The following is a 22,127-nucleotide window of genomic DNA, read 5'->3' as shown; positions in this document are numbered from 1 at the left end:
TTCCTATCTGAAAAGAGAACCTGATGGATGTCTTCACTTTGCAGAGGGCTATAGGATTTTGCCAATATGGAGGCCCATTGGCAGCTCTGTAAAAGTCAGAGGGCTGTGTATGACCTCTGGTAACACAAAGCTGCTGGCAATGACTTCTGGACCTCTGGCACTCAGGAAAAGCTTGTGGAGCTCACACAATCCAGGCTGCAGTCAGAGGCAAGTAAAATTTTGAATTTGACAAACATGAATTCTCTATGGGTCATTCAGGCATCACAAACGAGGGAGGTTCATGAATACCTATCTCAGAACATGGTTTGACTGAAAGAATAAATTTTAATTCATGCTGGTTTGCTTTGTACCTGGCAAAACTGTGGGGAAAACAACACAAGTTGTAGCTGTCTTTCTCCTCCTCCCAGCCCACCTGAGCTCCAGCAGAATTCTCAGAGGGAGTCTGATGCATTTCCCCATCTCTCAGAGTCAGAAAAGACAAAATAGCTCTTTTCCTCCCTTATAGCCTAGAAATTTTCCATCATCTACAAGAATCTGAATGCTGTTGCTTTTACTTAGAAACAGGACAGTTCCAACACTGTGATAAATTACTGCCTCTGTGACATTGAAAGCAGTTGGTGAATTACGAATGTCTTGCATTTTGCCGTTTTCCTTTTCTGTTTATCTTTGGGTAGGTGTTTACTTCATGGTACTTAGAGCAATTCTATGGGTCCTGTTAATAGCACATGGAGCTCAGCTAATTTAGTCAGCAGATACTTGTGATAGCTTGGTGTCTCTGAGACGTTTCATGTGCCTTTCCCGGAAAGGGCACTTTGTTTCCTTTGCAGTTGATTAGGAACACGGAACACTGCTCTAGCATGGGCTTGGTTGATTATGCTCGTGGGAGACACGTGCCTGCAAGGTGAACGCTGCAGAGGTGTCTGGTTTTCTCCGAGACTGAGCTTGCTCAGGTGAAGAACCAATTTGAAAAGCTGAAAAGGGCCCATTTAAATACGGGTTTGCAATGATGCATGTCAGAGCAAATCAGCAGATCCTGCCATTCTTCCGAGTTCTGTGTGTTCTCATCGAAGGTTAGAAAGTATGTTAGTTGCAAATAGGATCAAGCTTTTATGGTAGGAGTTGATCTTTTACCCTCTGAGGGTACATGTGCCACAAGGGACAGAGGTGTAGCAATGGGAACAAGTTGAAACTAAAATGCACTGCTGAGTCCTGTTCAATAATCTTGCTGAAAGAAAGAAAGGCGGCAAATGTAGGCCTTCAAGTTGAAATTGCATTTACTGTTGCATTTCAAATGTATGTTAATCCTTCCCTGTGCAACCATTCACCCATCCAAATGATAAGCTGAGCTCAAAGCTTTCACGATGATGATGATTGCGATGCTGACGTATAAAGGAAAGAATGAACAATGGTGATGCCACAGAGATTGTTGGTTTATGTTATATTACTGCTTATTACTTGTGGGATTTACTTAAAATGTAGTGATCAAGAATCACTAGCTGGTAATAGAATACATTCTTTAAATCTTCATATTTTAGGTCTTATGGCCTCTTGGGGCGAGGGGGTGGACTGTGTGTTTATGTGTATGTAATGTCTTTGATGCTGCTATATCTGGTATTTAAAGGAGAAAAAAAAAAAAAAAGGCAAGCCTGTTCTCATGTGTCCCAAAAGTGTGGAAGGCTTTTTAAAGTGATGCTGTACTGTAAATCAGAGACTGAAAAAAGATGCTCTGCTCACAGTTGTGACTGCTACAGGAAAGCGTTACTTGGGATTTATGCAGTGTGTCTGGAAAACCATGAGGCTGGAGTGCTTGAGGGAGGCTTTGGTGTGAATAGCAGCTTTGTGTCAATAATCTGGAAAGTTGTAGGCATGTACCACACCATCAAACACAGTGTTCTGGTTCTGAAAGCACCCCTAAAACTGCTGTTTCATAGAGGCTCTTAGTTGAGTTATTGAATCGTCATTTTATTGCTTGGAGATGACACTGTGTTACTGCTGTATGAGGAAGATGGAGACTTTTGTACTAGGAAGTGATATATACATACAATAAGTCTTATAGTAATTCTGTTTAATCATGAGGAAAACGTTTCTACAGCCTGGCCACATGCAGGACTCATAAATTAGCTCAGAACAGTATTTCTAACATATCACTCCCTTCATCTTCACAGGGGAATTTTCTGCAAAGCTATTAGTGACTTAAAGGAACCCATTTGACTTAGAAAAGATATGGTTTTCAAACCTTTAATTTCCATTTTCTTTACACTGGGAGACATCTGAGGCAGACTGCTAATGCGCTGAGTACACATTTAGGCTTGTGGACTTTTTGGCTTGTGTTCTTTTTTGACTGAAGAAAGCAGAGGAAAAGAAAAGCATTTGCATGTATCAATGTGTATGTAATCTACCTCACAAATGTGTTTATCTGGGTGTGAGAACTGCTGATTCAAGCCACTTTTCTGTTTTTGAGCGTGTGGGTGTGCTCGGAGCGCAGTTAATGCTATGGACCCCTGTGCAGCATGGCCTGTGGAGTGCTGGCTAATGAAGGTCTTCTCAGCACCCTTGTGGCTATTGTAACATGATTAATTTGGATTTAATTTAAAAGAGAAAGTGGCAAGGGATTTAGAGGTCAGTGCAACAGGTTCTCCAAGTTCTTCCCAGGAGATAGAGCAAAGATAAAACCAACAGGATGGAGGCTTGAATGCTGAGAGCAGCAGTGCTTTGCAATGTGACTTCTTCCAGATTTTGCAGGGTATAGGAAGCATGGAGTATTTTCACCGAGCCCTTTTCTGCAAGGCTCACTCCTTAATTTCATATAGGTCAGACTTCTTTACTTTGTGCTAGGCACATCTTCCACAGACTGTGCAAGACCTGAATCACACACAGAAAGATTCAGAGTCCATTTAGACCTGCGGTCTGCTTGGCACCTTCCTGACACAGAGCAGTGATCAGCGTGCCAGTAATGTGTGGTCAAGGGAGACACTGAGTGGTTCTGTGATGTACCTGTCTGAAGAGTTACAAATATATGTTTTGTGTTCGGTTGTGGAAAGCACAGCAGTTTGTAAGGGGTTAAGAGTTTGGGGAACAATGCAAGTAGAAAGGACAGCTGAGAGAAGGTAAGCTGAGGAGAAAGGTGAGCCTCTTGCCTTTTGGCTGGCTGATGCTGGAAATGTCTACAGAGATTACAGCTGAATGATTTTCCGGAGATTTGCTTTTGTTTTGTAACCATTTTGAGGATAACACAGCAAGCTCTGAGGAAATGAGCTTGAGCTCTGGGAGGTTTGTTTGCCTCCTTGGCTGGCAGAGCTGCCTGCCTATGTCAACACAGGCACCACTCTGTCACTTTGCCTGCCTGCACCCAGGCATTGGCTCTCACAGAAAAATAATACACAAAACTTCTTCATGCATAAATGACAAAAAGAGGATTTCTGTATGGTGTACCTGGCCAAAGGAGGAGATTGGTTTAAATTTAACTTTCCCTCCCCTACTACACTTGTGTTATTGTGGATGGAGCCTGCATTGTGTAAGGTCTCAGCTGAGAAAAGATTTGGCATCATGTGAAGCAAGTGCCTTTTGTTCAAAGGATTGCAGTTTGCATAGTCAACGAAAAGGATCTTTCTTCTATTTGGATAAGATCAGTGAAAACTTCTTGAATTGCCTTTTAAAAATCTTTTTAAAAAAGAACTTGTCAAGCTACCAAGGGAAAAAACCCAGCAGGTAGAGCATGCAACAAAATATAAAGAAGTAAAAAATAACTTCAAAAGCTGCAAGTGAAATTTTCAGTCTTTGAGCATCTTTTTCATTATTTATGTGACAGGAAGTCTATTTTTTTGTCTTTATTATTTTTTTCTCTTCCCTCTCTCCTCCTCCTCCTCTCTCCACTGGATCTGTGGGGAAAAAAAAGATGAAAACTTGGTTCTGAAGAGTAAATTTTTAATTATGTTCCTTTCTGAACTCTGCATAACAGATCACAAAATAAAACCAAGAAAATGACAAAATAAAAGGATTTTTCCACCTCTTTTGGTTGGAAGATTTATGAATTTAAGTAGAAATTACTGTTTCTGATGACACTTAATGAATGAAAATGTGTTCAAGTCATTTCTGTAGAAGTCTTTAAAAAAGTACTGTGCACTGGTCAGGCTTGCAATGAACTGAGATATTTTTTGGGTCCATCAGTCAAAAGCCTTTTCCGTGGACCTGCTTCTAGGGGCTCCAGTGCGTCTACAAATAAGAGTAAGTCTGTCATTAACCTCTAACCTGGAATTTACTTTCTCATGTTCTCCACAACAGCTCATTGTCAGGTACAAGTCCAGTGTCTAATGCTAAAGGCTGCAGGCTGATTTGGGAAACTTTTCTACCACAATCCAGGGAAACCAATTGTCTGCAGGGAGCTGGGAACACTGATCAGCCAGGGAGGATAGCCCAGCTGAATGAATTTAGAATTTCCATCAGGTAGAAAATTCTGTCATTTCAGCTGTTTTTTTGTTTTTTTTTTCATTTGAAATTAAGGACTAAGGTTTGGAAGGAAAAGACTAGACCTTGAGGTCTAGGCTGATGCATCTGTTGAGCAATGACCACTTCAGGCAGGTCTGCAGCATCTGTTTCTCTTGCTCCATGGGTTGGTAATGTACCCAAGCCTTCCCAACACCCACAAGCAAGCTATGGACACAAATATAAAAAGGATGAAATTGCTTTATGTAGAAAACAAAGGTTCTGAGGTTGTTTTGAAATTTGTAATGTCTAGTTTAGCTCTTCTTCTTAAAAAACAACAACAAACAAAACAAACCTCAACAAACAACCAAAAATCTCAACAGTTCTGAAATGGAAGTGTTTTGGTTCAGTATGTGGGGCAAACAGAACTAGTCTTACAAATCATTTTGATATCAAACTGTTTCCTACCGTGGTGTATTTGTTTCTTTGCTGCAGTTCAGGAATTTAAGCCATGCCCAGAGGAAGGCTTAGGGAGTTGTAAGGCCACTTTGTGATTTCCATAATGCCCTGACACCAGGCAGATCCATATGGTTTGATGAGAGGAAAAGATATGTGCACTGTGACAGCTGGAGTTCTGGACCAGCTGAAACAGTGGTGGCTTCTACTTATTTTCATTCAGTAATACACTCATAGCAGAAAGAAAGCAATGGGATACAGTATGAATTGTTTCAACCCAAAATATCATAAGATTGTGGAAAAGTATTTCAGTGCAGCAGGAAATAATTCACTTAATTCCCTACTCTGAACAGTAAAATTTGAGGAAATTTTCCTAGCTGAAAAGTTAAAATTGTTTTCTTTCAGGAAAATCATGGTTATTCCTCCCCCAGTCTTTTATTAGGCTGCAGATTCCAGTGTGGAGATATTTAAAATTTCTCTTTCATTTCTAGAAAATGTCTTCTGGCCGTGCCTTCTGCTCTGATTCCTAAAGGACTTGTTACTTTTGAGTAATTGGCATGTGGTATAGCTTAGAGCAGCCCTAAAAATAGATGTAAAAGAAACACTTTTGTTTCCTTGTTCTACTTGTATCAGGATTAGCTCAACTTGAGGACTGTGTTTGAATTTTTATTTATGTAGCTCTCTGAATTAAATACTTGAAATTTACTGCTGCCAGGCATCACACTATATTGTATGTGTTTTGCTACTGGGAAGATTAGTTGCTACTGATCAGGCTGGTAAATGCTACCTGGTTATTCACTGTCTTGTGTCTGCTGGACAGACGTGCACAGAAAGAATTGTCGTCATGTGTGAATTTATTTTTTAAGACATTCTTTCAAATTCCCTAACTATTCCTTCTTCATACTCTTACATTTCTTGCATCTTCTTTTGTGACTGAAAAATCAATTCCAACACTTAAGTGGAATGGAAAAACTCCTTGGACAGAGTGAGGGTGGGAGTATATTTGAAAATACACTTTAACAGTGTACTAGTATATGAGTCACAGGTCTGACTTGTTTGATGATGTAAACTAGTGGAAAGCAAAACACTATTTTTGTTTTGTAAGCTACAGATTCCATCCCTGGCTGAGTTGTCTGTGCCTTACAGTCAGTTATATCAACTCCTTCACAAAATACTCAAAATGGAAGATAAGCCCTAAAGAAATGGATTAAAATTCTTTTCACCTTGTTTTGTTCCAAAGGGTGTCATTGCTCATCATATCCTCTTCTATTTCACCAGGCATCAAATGATTCAAAAGATGATTTTAATTCAGTTCAGTTTTGCTGCTGCACTTTTGACACCTTCTGAGTAATACAGTATGTGACAGGGCTTGAAGTGAAACTTTATTCTATAAATATCCTTCCAGTTTTAATAAAGTGAAGGACAAACTCCACAGGCGACTGCACAGAAAAGTTTTGCCTTGTCCCCCATCCTTTTGTTAACCCAATATATAGCTGAACCATCCTTGCTCTGCAAAACTGATATCATGGCAGCTTCAGGAGATGAAAATAAGTTGTGTGAAAAACTTCACTTCCGCTGTGGGCTGTGTATTTCTTGTCCTTATGAATCATTTAGGACCCAATCCTACAAGTCTGCTGTTGTGTGAACCTCAGGAGTAAGGGAGATTTCATTGAGAGGAAGAATTGTTCACAGGTGTGGAGATTTGTAAAACTGAGTCTTCATTTGCCTTTTATTTCCTGTCCCCGTGACATGCAAAGTAGCTGTGTTTGCGGAAGAGGAAAATGCAAGGGTCCTGTTGCAAGTGATCTTTCAGAGAACGTGTGTGCCATGAGCTCAGCCTGTGGAAATTTGCTGTGCTTCCCACCAGGAGTGAATATTTGTTCACGTGTTCTCAGTAGACCTCATTTTGTATTTGCCTACATTTGTATGTAGCCCCTGAGGTCTTTATCAAGGGTACAGTTGCTGTTCTGATGTGCTGTTTCCACCCTGGGCTTGCTGGCAGGGCAGTGGGGAGCCAGCTGGGCCACAGCTTTGGTTTTGTCCTTGCTGTGTTCTTTGTCTGGTCTCTTAGTATCAGACCATCTCCTGCCCTCTTTCTTCCCTGCAGTTTGAGTCTCATTTCCTTCCTGAATCTGAAATGTGCTTTTCTTCACTATTCAGCACATCCACTTTCAGCTGGTCCCTTACCTTTCTGAAGCTATTACCACTTTGTGTTATTTATTGCTTGTTTCCTAAACAGCTGGAGTCATGCTGAACTGTGAAATGATTTCTCCTTTCTTACTGACACAGTCTGTAATGTGTCATGTCTTTGAGACAATTTCATGCTCTAGATCAGGGAATTTCTAATATTATGTTTCTGTCTGGAGTTTTACCGGGATTAAATTTCAAATTCTCACAGAAAACCAAAACAACTCTTGCTTAGGGCACGAGGAAGTTGTGTATGAAACAGTGTTAATGGTGCTATTCTGCATGCAGAGTGGGTCACATTGTATATAAACTATCTGGTCAACTTCTCTTACTGCTGTGGTTTCCTCTAATACAATAGACACTGGATCGCTGCAGCCGCTTGCATTTCCAGCAGACCCCATGTGCAGGGCAAGCAAAGAATGGTATATGAGATTGCACTGGTATCAGTCAGCAACAAGTGCAGCACAGGGTCTACCATGTCATGCCCATGGGCAAAGAAGCCATCTGGAAAAATTGTGTGTAAGGAATAATACATTATTTGTTTCCTCAGTCTAGCTAATCCATGAAAAATCAATATGACTGATGATAGTCTTAAATGGGAAAGAATCTGAACTGAAAGGAAAATACGTTCTTTAACGTAATAAAACAGAAAACCCTGAGGTTATATAAAATAACTGGGCAGTTAAAAGGCAGGGCAAAGATGCAGAAAAATCCAAAGCACACAGCTCTTCCCTATGGGAATGGGATTCAGTTGCTCTTTATTTAACCCATTATGAGAGAAATTAATATTTTTCTTTCTATTTGGTAAATTGCTTTTTGGTCTTTTACCTATGATGGAAGGGCACAGAGTGTTACTGAGTCACTGAGGAGACTGGCTAGTTGGCTTACAGGGAGCCTGGAGTCAGCTAGCTTTTGGAGCAGCTCTAGGAGAGGCTTCTGCTGATCTGGGGATCACTAAAACACATCTGAGCGATGAGTAAAATGTAATAAGGTGAGGGGACAACCAAAAGGACTGTTTCCTGTAGTCTGCTGTGCTGGTTTTTTTGGTTGTCAAGTTTGTGTCCCATTGCAGCTCAGGAGCCTCAAGGCCCTAGAATTGCTTTCCTGCATGAACAGAAAGGCCGCGATTTCTCTGCAAGCGAAGCTTTGTCTTCTGTGCTTTTGGCTGCTCTGCAGCCATCTGGAGTTGTCAGCTTGCAGGCACCTGCTTGCCCAGCCGTGTCTCACGCAGAGACCTGGTAACACCTGCGAGCCCTTCCCTGTGCAAACTATGGAGTGTTTTGCAGGTGGCACTTGGAGTGTCGTTGTTCGCCTGTGATGGGCTAAACGGTTTGTGTCATACCTGCCCCAGGAGCTTGTCTTTCCAAGTTGCACAACAGCATATGCTGACTTCCAGATCCCCTGGTCTTGGCACCTTGGACTCTTTGGGAAGAGACTGGCAGTTGGAGCTCCTTAACAAATTGTCCCAGAGAAAATTAATTCCAAATCTAGCAGGGTTTGCTGGAGACCAGAGATCTTGTTCTGTAGGAAGAAATGAGAACCTACCTTATTCACTCAATTTGTAATTAAAGGGTGACACTGAGGTTTTAAGCAGACAAAGGATTGTTGAGACTACATGTGAGAGTGATGGAGTATGTGCACATGCAGGTGAGTGTTTTTAGTTTCCTTTCTTAGTTGTTTTTATGCTTCCATGTGTATAGCATGAGTGGGCTTTTGAATGGACCAAAGGAGAAGGGCAATACAAAGCTGCAGGATTTAGAACACATATTACAGTGTGGCATAAATAACAAAGTGATGCTTCAATTTCCATAGTAATAGAAAATTTGTTTGTGTTTTGATATAGTATAGGAGGCTTTATGAGTCTCTTGAGAGAGCACAGCCTTTCTACTAAAGATAAAAAAATGGAAACTTTTTGGAATAAAAAATTTATACTACCAGTACACACCAAAGGAGTAATAAATAAATGGAAAATAATTGTAGGAGGATGTGAAAAAAATCTTAGCTTTAGCATTTCAATAGTAATTTGAATCAATCTCTCAAATGATCGGATGGAACAATTGTCTTCTTTGTATGTTCACACAGTCTTAGTGGGATTTGAAATAACTGGTATTGCTTTCTAAATTTTTGTAATACTCTGCTTGTCACACAGCATACTGTATCACTTGTATTCCTTAACTTGTTGTACTCAAAATACAGCCCCTAGGCTTGGTCTTGTAAAGACTATGGACTTGAGAGTAAAACTAAGATCACACAGAGAATTTGAGATGCTTTTATTGACAAATGTTCTGGTCATCAGTTGATCCACGATAATTATGCCTGTCCTGCTCTCAATTGTGAAGAACTGTCTTATATTGACCACATTTTGATCTCATCCTTAGTTTGATGAAGAAGGCACTGCCCTAGAAAATGGGAGATGTTGGGGAAGAGAAACCTGATCACCTGCTCTTTGCTGTCACATAAAAAACTAGAAATCTTTGAAAAGTTGCTGTCGCCTTCGTGTGTTTTCAAGTCAATATGCCTGTTTGATGTGGCTTATAGTGAAATCAAAGCTATCCATGTCTTTCAATACGTTGTCTGGATTGAGCTCCTCAGAGAACGTCAGTGCAGAGGCTTCAAACTGTTTTAGTCTTGAAGGTGCACACCAGCGTGCTCACACTGCCTGGCAGCGTGTTGGGGCTGTAGCACAGCTTAAGTGTTTTGAATTTCAGGCAAGATGTGCTTCTAAATGCTCAAGTGCTTGCTTGAGATCTCGCCCTTATATTTGCAGTCTGTTTAGGGGGACTGTGAAACAAATATGTTGAACTACTCTTGTTCAAATGCAGTCAGCCTGGTGATTTCTCATAGAAAAAAAAAGGAAGTATTTTAATTATATTTGATATTAGTCCTGCATAGACACATATGCCAACATGATTTATTTCATTTAGCAGTATATTCTTCTCAACTGAATTATGTGTAATTGTGTAGACATGGTCACTTTAAATATTTTATGGGCTTGTTTAACGTAAGACAGAGTGCAGCCTGTAGGGCCAGCAAGAAATATTGCTGTATAACTTCTATTTAATTTTATTTCAGCAGTTTAATAATTCATTTTAACTGAATTTGAACATCAGAATGAGCTCATGGTTAGAGTGCAACTTGCTGCTGTAGTTCTTGTATAGATGAGTCAGGTGACTGAAGAGAAGTCTTGAATAGTCAGCAGAGACGAGCTGCACACGTGTTCAGGTTGGCAGCTAATAAGAAATATCTGACCTGTTTGCTGCTTCAGAGGCAATATGTGCTAAAGGTTTGAGCTGGACAGAAGCCTTGTCACAAGGCAGGGTTATGTCTTCTAGAAAATACAGACTTGCCAAAAGGAAAAGTGTTTTAATGAAATATGAAGTGTTCCTTTGGAGATTCATCTTGTTTGCTGCTATTTTACCTGTAGTCAGGATTTTGGTTTTGCAAGTCCTGGGCTCGGGGGGAGAAAATCAAACAATTGTCAAATTGTCAAACAGTCAGTGCGGTGCCCTTGTGCCAGTCACAGCCTCCATGAATCCTTCAAAGATGGATCTTAGCAGCTGGGTCTGTGCTGTTGTCCCCCTTGGCATTCCTGGGATATCACAGGATGGCTTTCCATCAGCAGGGACAATTTTGGACTTCACTGAATTTGGACAGGACAAAACCTTGTGCAGTTTCCTCTTATTTTTGAAAGGAGGGTGGAGGGACCAGCAGCATGGTCATCTGGGTCCTGTGCCTGCTTGTGAGAAAATATGTGAAGTTCTCACTTAGGGACAAAGTTGCAGTTTTGCACTGGACACTGGGTGCAGCTGAGCCTGATGGGTGTTACTGTAAATGGCAAAATGCTTAGTGTGAAAAGGGAGGAATTGTTCTCTATGTGGTGGCTATTGGGTTTCAGATCATCTTCTTGCAATCAGCAATTCTTAATTGGCCATGGGGCCTGATTCAGTGAAGTGCTGAATACTTTTGCAATGCAAAATGCATTAAGGATGCTCAGCACCTTTTCAGGCTGCTGATTTCTCACTCATATAGTACATGAGCCATAGCTCACCTGATTTTCATAGTCATTTGCCTTGTAAAAATAGAAATCTGCCATCTCTATCAAGAAATAATATTTTTATTTATTTGCAGGATGAGTATCATTGAAATCAGATGTCATCTTTTTTGTGTTTTGATGCTGGTCATGTCATAGATGGATTTGAAAATGACTTATTTCAGTGAAATAATTAATAACAGCAAGGTTTAAGTGTTAACTGCTTCTCACTTTTGGCTAATACAGCACAAAATCTGTCACTACATGCTTTTCATCTGGAATTGTCCACCTGAGAATGTTTGATCTCTTCTGATATTATCTGTGTACAGGTGTTCAGTTGCTGAGGTAAATGGCTAGAACTTGAAGTATAAAGCACCGTGGAAAGAAAACAGTTGTCCATCCAAGGTGTCTCTGCAGGAACTGTGTAAATAGATTATAGTAAGGGTTATTAGGAAGCTCAGCTGTATCTCTGCTTAAGCTCTTTTTTTTTTTCCTTTTTCCTATTTTTTATCTTTTTCGCTTTCAGGATCATGTGTAACATGAGTCTTTTAAGGCTGGTGCAGAACAAGAGTATTGTCACCTAATGTCTGCTCTGTTGACAAAAACATATTATTATGGGTGACCAGGATGTAACTGAATAGATCCAGGGCTTTGTATCTTGCTTTGACAAAGCAAGAGAAGATCAAAGCCTCCACACTTTCAAACAAATTAAGTACTTCATAGCCTACTCGAGTTCAAAAATTTGTACTTGCAGGTCTTTTGGTTATTTGTGAAATCTTTCCTAGAGGGGTAAAACTGATCATAATTTGATACAATTACAACCTAATACTTTTTCTTTACTTGGAGTGAATGTCCAGATTTTGTTATCAGTTGCTTTAATTTCTCTGAAATCATCAAAACTGCCTCTCAAGAACTGAGATCTAATAGCTGTGGACAGAGGAACTGTGATTAGAGAAAGGCAGGGAGATAGATGTGCAGAAATGAGCAGGAGCTCCTGCTGATCAGGTTCCTGCCTCTGAGCATGATGTGTCCGAGCAACCTTTCCTTCCCCTGATTCTGTGTCCCTCTATGCTTCAGCCTTGGTGCCCAAGTGGAAAATATTCCCATGGGAAGGTGCTTTTTTATCCTCCTCCAGCAGATTGCCTGCTGTCAGCTCCTCTTCTGGAAACGTGGGTGTCCATCCTGGCAGGAAGAGGGTGGTAACCATTTCCTAGTCCTTTGGGTTTTTACCTAATACATGGTTAAAGACATCTTATGTCTTCAGTACAGTCTAGCAGGTTTTCCTATGTCCCTTCCTTCCTCCTGTCCCATCTTTTCAGACACTGTTAAGCCATTTTGCCTCTACATCTTGCCTTGGTCCTCCTACAAGGCAGCAATGCTGCTTGAGTGTTGGTATGGCCGTGTACAAATGGTTGAGAACAGTTTCTTTTCCAATAAATTCAACTTCTCTTCTCACATGAGCTGCCAAAAGATGACAGCTACTGGGGAGACGTAAAATCAAAAAAGCTACTGATGTATCAGTGTAGGCTGTTTGGACTAGAGCAAAACAAATGGTGTATTTTAGTTTGTGGACTGTCGAAAAGGATTGGAGAGAAAAAAAGGCAGTAGGAGAACTGCATAAGTACAAGAGTGTTTTGGGCTGTTTTCAGCTAAGGAACAGTAACTTTAAGAAATTATGAAGGGTTGAACAAAATTTTTTGCATAGCTAATTTTTTTATTTTATTTTGGGGCTGGTCTTTAACCAAATATAGATAAACCCCAGAACTGTTGCCATTTGAAATAAAAAGACAATTAAAATGTCAAATCTAAGTTTTTAATATCTTTTGTTAATTTTAATAGGTATTTTTCTTTGCAAAAGTTCATCTGAAAAATATCACCTACTACTTATGATGCTAGACAGCATATTTTATGAGACATTTGTGTTTTGACAAAGCAAACTCTGTCACACAATTTGGTTTCACATATTTTTATACCAACATTTAAATGTTGGGCTTGAACTGCTCAGCTGTATGAAAATATAATCTCCTTACAGTCACATATTCTTGCATGCTGAAAGAGTTGGTTAGAGTAATTTGTAACTCTTCCAGATAATTTTAAATAGTACATTTTTAGAAGAAAAATGGAATGACAAACAGGAGCTCAGAAAGCAGCTTTTCATCTGATCATACGAAAGGCAACCGCAGAGCTTCCAGCAAAGCTTGCCAGTGACTGAATGTTGCTGTTGGAAGGATCCCACACTTGGATTTGAACACGTTGGCCAAACGTGCTGTATAGGTGGCCAAAAGAATGAATTCTACTTTTAGAGAAAACACCTGTCCCTGTTGCCTCCGGTCCTGTGCTGCGGATTCCTCTTGGCAGCAGAAAGGGATAGAACAAGTGTGCTCTATTTTAAAAAGTATTTGGCATTGCAGTAGTCTATTCTTACCTTCCAGATGTACCTCTTAATATATTTTTTCTTTCAGTCTCTCTGTGAAGTCTGTGCATGCATCTCCCACATGACTTCCTATATTTTCATCCTTGGACCAAATTCTGGCTGAGGGCAGAGGGAGTTTTGCGAGAGTAATGTTTGGGCGGTGGAGTTGCTGAGCAAAGCACCAGATTTTATTGGGAGCTATGTGTGCTGTAGTTTAGGTAAGGTAGAAACATGTGGGGGCTGTGTTCCTGCATAAGGTTACATTGCTGTGCTTTTACATTCAGCTCTTGGGAAGTGGGAAATGTCGTGCACTGAAACTGGTGTTGCACTGAGAGTGCTGATTGAGGACCTGGACAGACAACTTGGCTCCTGAATGTGCAGAGCTTTGTGCTTTTTGAAATAGGATTTAGGAAGTTGTATGCATCTATTTCTCTAGAACACTCTTCTATGGGGAGTGAGCCCTTTGAACGGTGCAGTTTGATACAGTAAGTGCTGGCAAGTTTTCTGATTGTTTGATCTGGACTCTTTTAATAACCATGTTTCACATAGAATTATTCAGTGTTCCAGAAGAAAACTGTCAACAAGCTTGTTTTAAATCCTTTGTTTGAGTGAATGTTTGTGATAATCACCTTACCTCCAAGATTCACAGAACATACTTATAAACACAGCCAAAGCAAATTAAATAATTTATTTGAGCAAATATTCAAAGGAAAACGAGCTGATATATTTGCACAGTGCTGAAGATTTTTTCATCTTGGAGATTGACCAAAGAAGTTAAGACTCCAGCTGGAATGAGGAAGGCATAGGGAAAATGAGCTTGCTTACTTTGTTCTTTCTTTTCCAAGCCTAAAGTGAAGGTCTTAAATTCCTTCCCTTTGCATTTTATGTGCTAGGAGGAATATAATTACCAAGTGATAAGAATACTGATTAATGCTTCCTAGGCTGTTGATAACACCTATTTTAAAAGGTGAAAGTTTTTTCAGTGTGTACACTCCTGTATATTATAATAAAACATGTATTCAAGAATTTGGCATTTTCCTCATGACTCCTGGTGTGTTGAGTCATCACACAAGCTTCTATTTCCTCTTCATTATTCATTTATTGCATTACCTTATTTAAAATTACTTGGAAGAAAGGGGTATCAAAAGCCTGTAGCTTTTTTATTCAGAATGTTCTTTTTTTCCCTAAAAAAAAAATATTTCTATTTACTAAGCAGCGAGCATCCGCACACTGCCAGAGCTGAGCTGGAAATAGAACAGTGACTTCACTAGAGAGTTTTATAATGGAAAAACTGCAGTTAGCATATATTTTGCAATGCATGTAGCTGATAAAGCTGTGTGAACAGCTTTGCAATGACTGAAACTTCATAATTATATCAACATGAAGAATGAGCCAGTATTTAGATGGGGAGTCAACTCTATGTTGCTTTCTTCCTGGAAATCTCAGGGCCATAAAAATTTAACAATCTGTGAATAAATAACTGCTATTTAGCTCATCAGAGATGGTGTTGCAGTTCTTATTGACTCTGAATTTGCTTAAAGCTTCTAGATTTAATAGGAAAACTGCAGTTGCAACTACATAATTGTCTGGATAACTATTATTGCTTGTAATGACATTACTCACAGTTTAATACTCACGATATAATAGAGTATGCTTGATTTTGGGGCAGAGCAGTGACATATAAAAGCACCCTCTTCAGTTAAATTCTAGGAGACGGAAAATTTTTAGAATGTCGGAGGGAGCTATTACATAAGGACAAATATTTACCTAATGTAATCAAACTCCTCTTTAAATCAGAACAATAGTGGGAGTGCAGTTACTATGGTTCTGTATAATTTTGTGCTATATTTGACAAAATTTGGCAGGACTAAAGCCACAGCTGATCATCTGATTTTGAAAGGGAAGAGAAGAATATGGTAGGTTTTCATTCCCAATCTGTCCTCAAGATGATGGCACATGCTCCCTCACTAGCCCTGAGCAAGGAAAAATAATCCAAATAAATATTTACCAAAAGCACGTTGCAGCACTGCTGAGCTGTGAGGGTGAGGCTGATTTTGAAAGACACTGCCTTTTTATGCCTGCCCTCCCCTTCTGAGCCTTGCAGAGTGAGTTTAAAAAGAGCCCTGCCACAGCCTCCATCCTGATCTCCCCACACCCTTGGTGCAGGACCCCATTTCAGCCCAGCCAGTGTCTGTCCCAGCAATGCTGTACGATGTGAGTCCCCTGTTCTGCCTCTGACCTGCCCAGCCATGGGGTCCCACTGAGCTGGCCTTGAGCCTCTTGTGACCTCACAAAGTACTTCTTACTGTGAGCTGAATGAAGCTGATGGGTTAAGTATTCTCCAGGTTGTGCCCTTGAAATACTAATTTGCTGACCCCCCATTTTCACTGGAGAAGGTCCTGTTCCCCTGAGCTTTTCTGTGATGCAGAGCTGAGTCAGGTGATGGACTGATGGAAGTATCGAAATAAGGGTAACTTTGTCAGTGTGCTTTTATGGGGGGGGGTTCTGTTTGTTTTTTTAATTGATCTCTTGCAGTTGGGCTGAATGTGAGTTCTGTGTATTATTTAGGACTTTGAACATGAGTCTACAATAACTGTTAAGAGATAATTAGCACAATCACAGTAAATCACCCAGAAGCTTGAGCCATCTGATATGACACAGGGTCTCTGCATACTTAATAAGTAACCCTTCGCAGACTGCAGGAAGTAGAAGTGCAGGAGTGAAAACAATATCCTTTCCTGACAACAGATGATACTAATTTTTCCTTGTCTCTCACCTGTTTCTTCGTCATATCCTGTTTCCATTTGCATTAGAAAGGCACTGAAGTTACTGGCACTTTGGAGAGTGCCAGGAGTGCCTGTTATGGGCATTATATGTAGAATGGACAGTGCATCATTGTATGACTTGATACCCCGATAGACTAAACACTGCAGTTGGCAGACAGGAGGAGTAAAAGTGTATGGTAAAAGGAAGCACTGTATAAGATGAAGTTGAGAATATGATTGTTTTCCACATGTGGCACCAAAATTTGGAAATACTGATCTTTCGCATTTTTATATTGAAAAGAGCCTACCCAAATTACCTTTATATAGAAAAATTTGATACTGTTAATGCACTGAACAAAAATGGCATTTATATATAGCACTTGATAAAAGCACAAAAGGTGAAATCCCTTGTTCTTTAAAAGTAGTTCATGGCTCTAACTGTATTTTTTTAAATATAATTTTAAGTAATTGTGTTTTTTTCTCTCATTGTGAGTATATTAACCTCAGCTTTAAGATACTTAAACTTCATCTGTACTGAAAATATAAGCAGAAGTACTGACATATTGAGAATATATGCCAAAGAGCTGCCTTAATGCATTCAGACATCTAATTTTTATTTGTCCCTAAGCAATTATGTCAATATTCTTTAAGGAGCAGTGTTTCTTGTAGTTTATTGTGCCAGATAGGCTAGACAGAGGTAATCACAGTCTTGCAGGTCCAGTTTAGTGGCTTTCAAGCTGAGCAGAATTAGAGCCATAGAGGCGTGCTGTGGAGAAGCATAAAACACTGCATTTTGGGGGATGCGTGCAGATCATGTTTTTTGTTGTTGCTTTAATTATTCAGAGTATATAGGATGTTTTCTTTCCTGAAAAAGGAACTCATTCACACACAACAGTCTGAATATTCACGATCCATCAAACTAAACACAGAATCCAGAGCCAGAACCTTCCAGCAGTAAACTTGCCTTGGCAGTGTGACCTGATGAAGTTGCTGACCCTTCCGTCTTGTAGTTCTGCATTTTTGTTTGGAAGTAATCACCCTTACCTTGGTTCTTGAGTGTAGCTGGAATTAGTGTATATTTGTGTAGCACTTCAGGGATGTTAAATATTTGATCAAGATGTTGATTTATCTGGTGACTCAGAGGAGGAACTGACTCTGAACATCCGGGAAGCAACCTCTGAAGACCAGAAGTTTGGATAGACTTCTAGAAAATATTAGCACTTGGTCTATCTTCACCAATACATGCTGTCCTTCCTCAAGGACATGTGGTCTCTCTTTCTCAGTCAGCTTTCTGCTTCCCCTCCATCCAGCCTGCCTGCTGCCCTGTGTTTTATTCTGTGAAGCTTAATTCTTCTTTGCCTAGGGTGAAGTCTTAACAAATTGTTGTAAATAGCATTGCCCCTTTACATTAGTAGCAGAATGATTTGCTTGGTTTGCTCCTGTTTAGCCTGACTGGAACAAGCTCCTGGCATATAATCACTTATGCTGGTCATTAAATCCCTGTTAATAATGTAGTGTATTAGATGCCATCTGTCTGTTCAGTGATACTCCTGTCTGCTGAGTCCTCAGTCACTGTGTCAGATGCTGGGGTAGGTCTGTGTGTCTCTGTGTGCCCCATTCGTGCCTTTCTTGCATCTGGGATAAAAGAGGACAGGCTACATCTCATCACTTCTCTTATTCTAAAGAAGTTTTGAGAAAGCAAGTGGATTATCAGCGTGTCACAAGGGAAATAGAGCATCACTGAACAGGCAAGGTTGGGAGAGAGTGAAATTCATGTCGGTATCTAGAGAAATTTATGCAAGAAACAAGAGGAACATCTTTATCATTATTGGTTTGGAAAGACCTTAATTCAGAATGGCAGTGGCTATTTCTTTAGCTATTTTGTAAGATCAAATTTCCCTTTCTGAAGAAGATCATGAAGAAGATCTGTTTTAAGCAAGGCTCATCTTGGAGTAATGGGAAATGGATCAGGCTCATGAGCTGAATCTGCCTCACAAGGCACAAACCAGGAGGTTGTCAAGGTCATGCTCAAGCAAAAGGCATTTCCCCTACTGTGGTCCACCAAAAAACCCCTCTTGACAGTCATTGGTTTGTTTGTTTATGACCTATGTTATGAAAAAAGAAATTTTAAATTACCAGAATGGTTGGGTCTAGTTCAGCATTCGTAATTTTTCCTTAAGATTTGGAGGTTTATGAATGTTGTCCAAAACTCACACTTGTAGGGACTCTTAAGTAAACAAACACCGAGGCAGGATCATGTTTGTAAACATAAACTTTACCCTGGACTCCCTCCAGGACTGTTTTCTTTGATTTTTTTCCTCTGTGGAAAGCAGGCTTAAAAAGCAGCAATGCTTTGATACAAATTCTTCTCAATTGAAGCTTTGGAACCAGTGTGCTCAAGCTGCTAAAAGGAATCAGCAAAATAACTTCATTCAGGCTCATAAAGCCTTTCCACTGATCTTCCCTAAATGCCAGCTTTTTCAGAGGCCTGTATTAGAGATTTTGGGTGAATTTCTCTTTAAATATAACGTTTGTCTTCATATCTAGAAGATATTATTGGTCCAGTCAGAGAGAACCTCTTCCAAAAATGTTACCTAAAATTATTCTGTGAGATTCAAGAAGAAACCAAACCAAGCAAGCAGAAACATTTCATTTTATCTCTCCATAGAGAATCCATTGGGAGATTTTTATTGAAGGACTTATACAATAACTTGTGCAGTAAGTGAAGGAGAATGCATCATTTTCCCTGGAAGAGAGGCAAATTGAATAAAAGTTATATCTGAAAGGCTAGGGCAGCCTGGGTAGCTCATCAGCTGGATAACCATGTGACAGACCCAGAGGCAGCTTCAGAACTGTCATGTCAGCTGTTATCAGTGGAACTAGCCAAGGAGTGGGCTGCTGAAGTTAGCAGACTCCTTTCTACATGGGCATCTGGTTGTTGCAGCAATTTGATGCAACCCATCTGTGCTGCCCATCCTCTTCCACGTATACTACCCAGAGGAGAGGAGTAGTAAAGGAGTCTCATTTTTGGGGTATTACACTTAAAAAAGTGGATGGCTTTTAAAATGATCACTTCCTGAAGGAAAACCCTTCCACCTGAGTCATGGAAATGAGCTTAAGCGAGTAAACTGCTTGGATCAACTTGGAGGAATTTTGCATGTTTGCCCACTTAACAAGCTCAGCAAGTGTGGGCACATTCCTTGTGTACAAAAAGAAGACAAGAGTCGTAGTGCAAAAAGCAGACGTGCCTCGTTTGCCCAGCGTGACCTCGGGTGGGGATCCTGCAGGGCACAGGGTAACCGTGTGTCCCCTGAGTCACGGTAACTGGCTGGATGCCTGTTCTGTGGACACAAGGTTAAATACCTTCTCTGAAGCATTCATGAAATTTAACCAAGCATATTAACATGCCTCTTGCAGTGAGTTTGTTTTGCTTCACATTGGTGGGGAGGGCAGAGCACTTTCTGAGGCAGGTACTGCTCCAGGCGATGGGCGGTACCTCACTGATACACAGGTATTCAGTTGTGTGTCTGGCCTTCGAGAAAAATTTTCTCAGTCTCATCTCGTGATAAGACCCTTTTCTTATGACAGCATAAATATTTTTTCTGGCCTTTGAAAATATGTTTGAGTTAATTATAATTACGAAAAAAGTGAAACTGAAAGAATGAGGTTAGTTTTGAGCATGTATTCTGTTGACGGGGGGGAACCCGAAAAACGTTTTTGCAAGAGTCAGGTCAGAACTTGAAGTTTTGATAATAATTTTTCTGTACTTGAAAGGACAGTTGTTCTGTAAGGGACAGAAGTAGTGAAGGGGTTTTTGGCAGATTTGGAGCCTCTGTTCTTAGACTCCTCATCTCCTTGCACTCTCCCTCACCTTGGCTTCTCCATTCTTTGGCAGAGAGAACAGGTTAGCAAGGCAGTACAAGTCGGGACTGCTGGATGTCTCCTCTTGAAATGAATAAAGAGTGGTTTATGACTGCCTTTGCATCATTGAGGCATTGTTTTCGTTTTGGTTTGGGTTGTACTTTTGCAAGTAATGTTTTGGGGGCATGTTCCTGTCTTAAAACATGGTTGAAATTTGCAAAAAAACTTCATAGGAGAAACAAAGTAATAGAGGGATGGATAGCTGGACAGTGAAAATGTCTAATCTCTTTTTCTCAGGAAATCAGGTTAAAAAAGAAAAAGTTGGTACTTTTTCTGGGAGCCATGTACTGGCTCCTTGGACAGATGTCTGCATTCTTGGATTAGTCAGGATAAACCCCTAGATAATATACAGGAAGAGCAGTGAGTTGTGAAATGCAAAATTTTTCTGCAACAGGCCAATTAGTGTTTTGCTTCTGCATTATTTATAGAAGCTCAGTTGAACTTGACGGATAAATATTCTTTCTGTAAAGCCATGCTTGTGTATGTGTGCCACTTCTGTTGCATATTGTGAAGGTCAAATTTAAAATCTGCACTTAAACGAACACTCAGCTGCATATTCTCTGTTCTGCTGTTATATGTGTGTATTCATTGTACCGACTTGTTTCTCTACCAGATTCATCGTTTGCCTTTCTGTGTATGAAATTATGTTTAATCAGTTTTATACCAATATCCTGCCTGCAGATAACTAGGTTTAAAAATAGACTGGCTCAGCTGTGTAAAGATGAGATACCTGAAGTCATCTTTATGGGACAATTGGGATTGCTTTGAATGATGGGACAGTGCCAGCATAGCCTTAACTATGAATCATAAGAGTGTACTCAGGGATTTTAAATTAAGCAGGACAAATCAGTTTTAACTTTGTTAGACTTGCCAGTTATAGGTTTATGATGTAGTTTCCCCCCTCCCCACAGAGAGGTGTCTGTTCAAGTACTTTGTGGTCCCCTTCACTGTGTCTTGGTATCTCATGTGCAGAAATCTACCCTTGTGCTATCTCGGGGAGGCTTCAGGCGTGTTATCATCTTCTCATTTTCGTGCTACTCAAGAGCTGAATGGGATGACTTGCCTGAGGTCATCCCAAGGAGTCTTGTGTCACTTGGAATTGAGTATGTGGTTATGAGTCACAATACAGTGCCATCACCACGTGGCCTCTTCTGGTGTATGATGGCTCATCTCTCTAGCTTTTATTTGGCAGTGAGAAGAGGGTTCATAATGGTTTGGATATATTTATTTTTGCTGCCTGTCTTTTCATTCTGTAGGACTTCTGTGTCTGCTGAATCTTGAGTTGTTAATGAAGTTGAGAAGCAGTGAGTGATTGGGATGCAGGATAGGAATGATTACCATTCTTCTTTAACAAAAGCTTGAGTGAAAATGTTACTTTAAGCTCATTTCCACAGTATTGTTATGCAAAACAATGGAAAGAGCTGTCAGCTTCTGATTTTGGGATGGGGAACAGTTGCTTTCAGTTTGTCTGCCAGTAGGATAAATCCAGACCCAGGTATTTAGATAAAAGTCTAACCTTTAATCCAAGACATGATCACAAAAGCCTGGGACTATAAAGATGTATTTTAAGAGTTTCCTTCCCCAGAAGCCTTTCTGTTGTTTTTTCTCTTTGTATTACAGATGCTCATTTGTGGGTAAATTTTATTAACATGGTATCTGCTGCCAGTGATTTTGGAAACTGCTGCTTTTTGTTGATGGCTTCTTTTTGCAAACTGCTCAAATTATTTTTTCTGCACATCTAAATATCTCTTTCAAGATGTTCTAGCTCCTCTAGCTGAAGGGCAGGCTCTTGCTGTCAGCCTGCCATAACTGAGGGTGCTGTCTCCTGTCTTCTGACCACTGGTAATACCTGGTCAGGAATTCTAAGATATTTTTTCTCTGGAATATTATAAGGCAGTGTGCACACTGTAGGAAGGCAATAGAAAGCATGTGA

The 22,127-nt window shown here is 40.2% G+C and overlaps 1 protein-coding gene and 1 long non-coding RNA gene across 8 annotated transcripts in view; one reads left to right on the top strand and one right to left on the bottom strand.

Moving 5' to 3' along the window:
- FGF13 (fibroblast growth factor 13) overlaps nt 1-22,127 on the top strand; it is a 313,357-nt gene that overhangs the window by 116,393 nt on the left and 174,837 nt on the right. The window lies entirely within an intron of this gene.
- On the bottom strand, nt 14,181-15,754 carry LOC135421511 (uncharacterized). Its single transcript, XR_010434037.1, has 3 exons — nt 15,517-15,754; nt 15,146-15,214; nt 14,181-14,294 (listed from the first exon to the last, which is right to left on the bottom strand). It is a non-coding gene; the product is annotated as an uncharacterized LOC135421511 (long non-coding RNA).

The sequence above is a fragment of the Pseudopipra pipra genome, chromosome 13 (assembly GCF_036250125.1).
Source record: "Pseudopipra pipra isolate bDixPip1 chromosome 13, bDixPip1.hap1, whole genome shotgun sequence".
NCBI classification, from domain to species: Eukaryota; Metazoa; Chordata; class Aves; order Passeriformes; family Pipridae; genus Pseudopipra; species Pseudopipra pipra.
The sequence above is the reverse complement of the archived record's forward strand: the minus strand, read 5'-3'. Positions and strand labels throughout refer to the sequence as shown.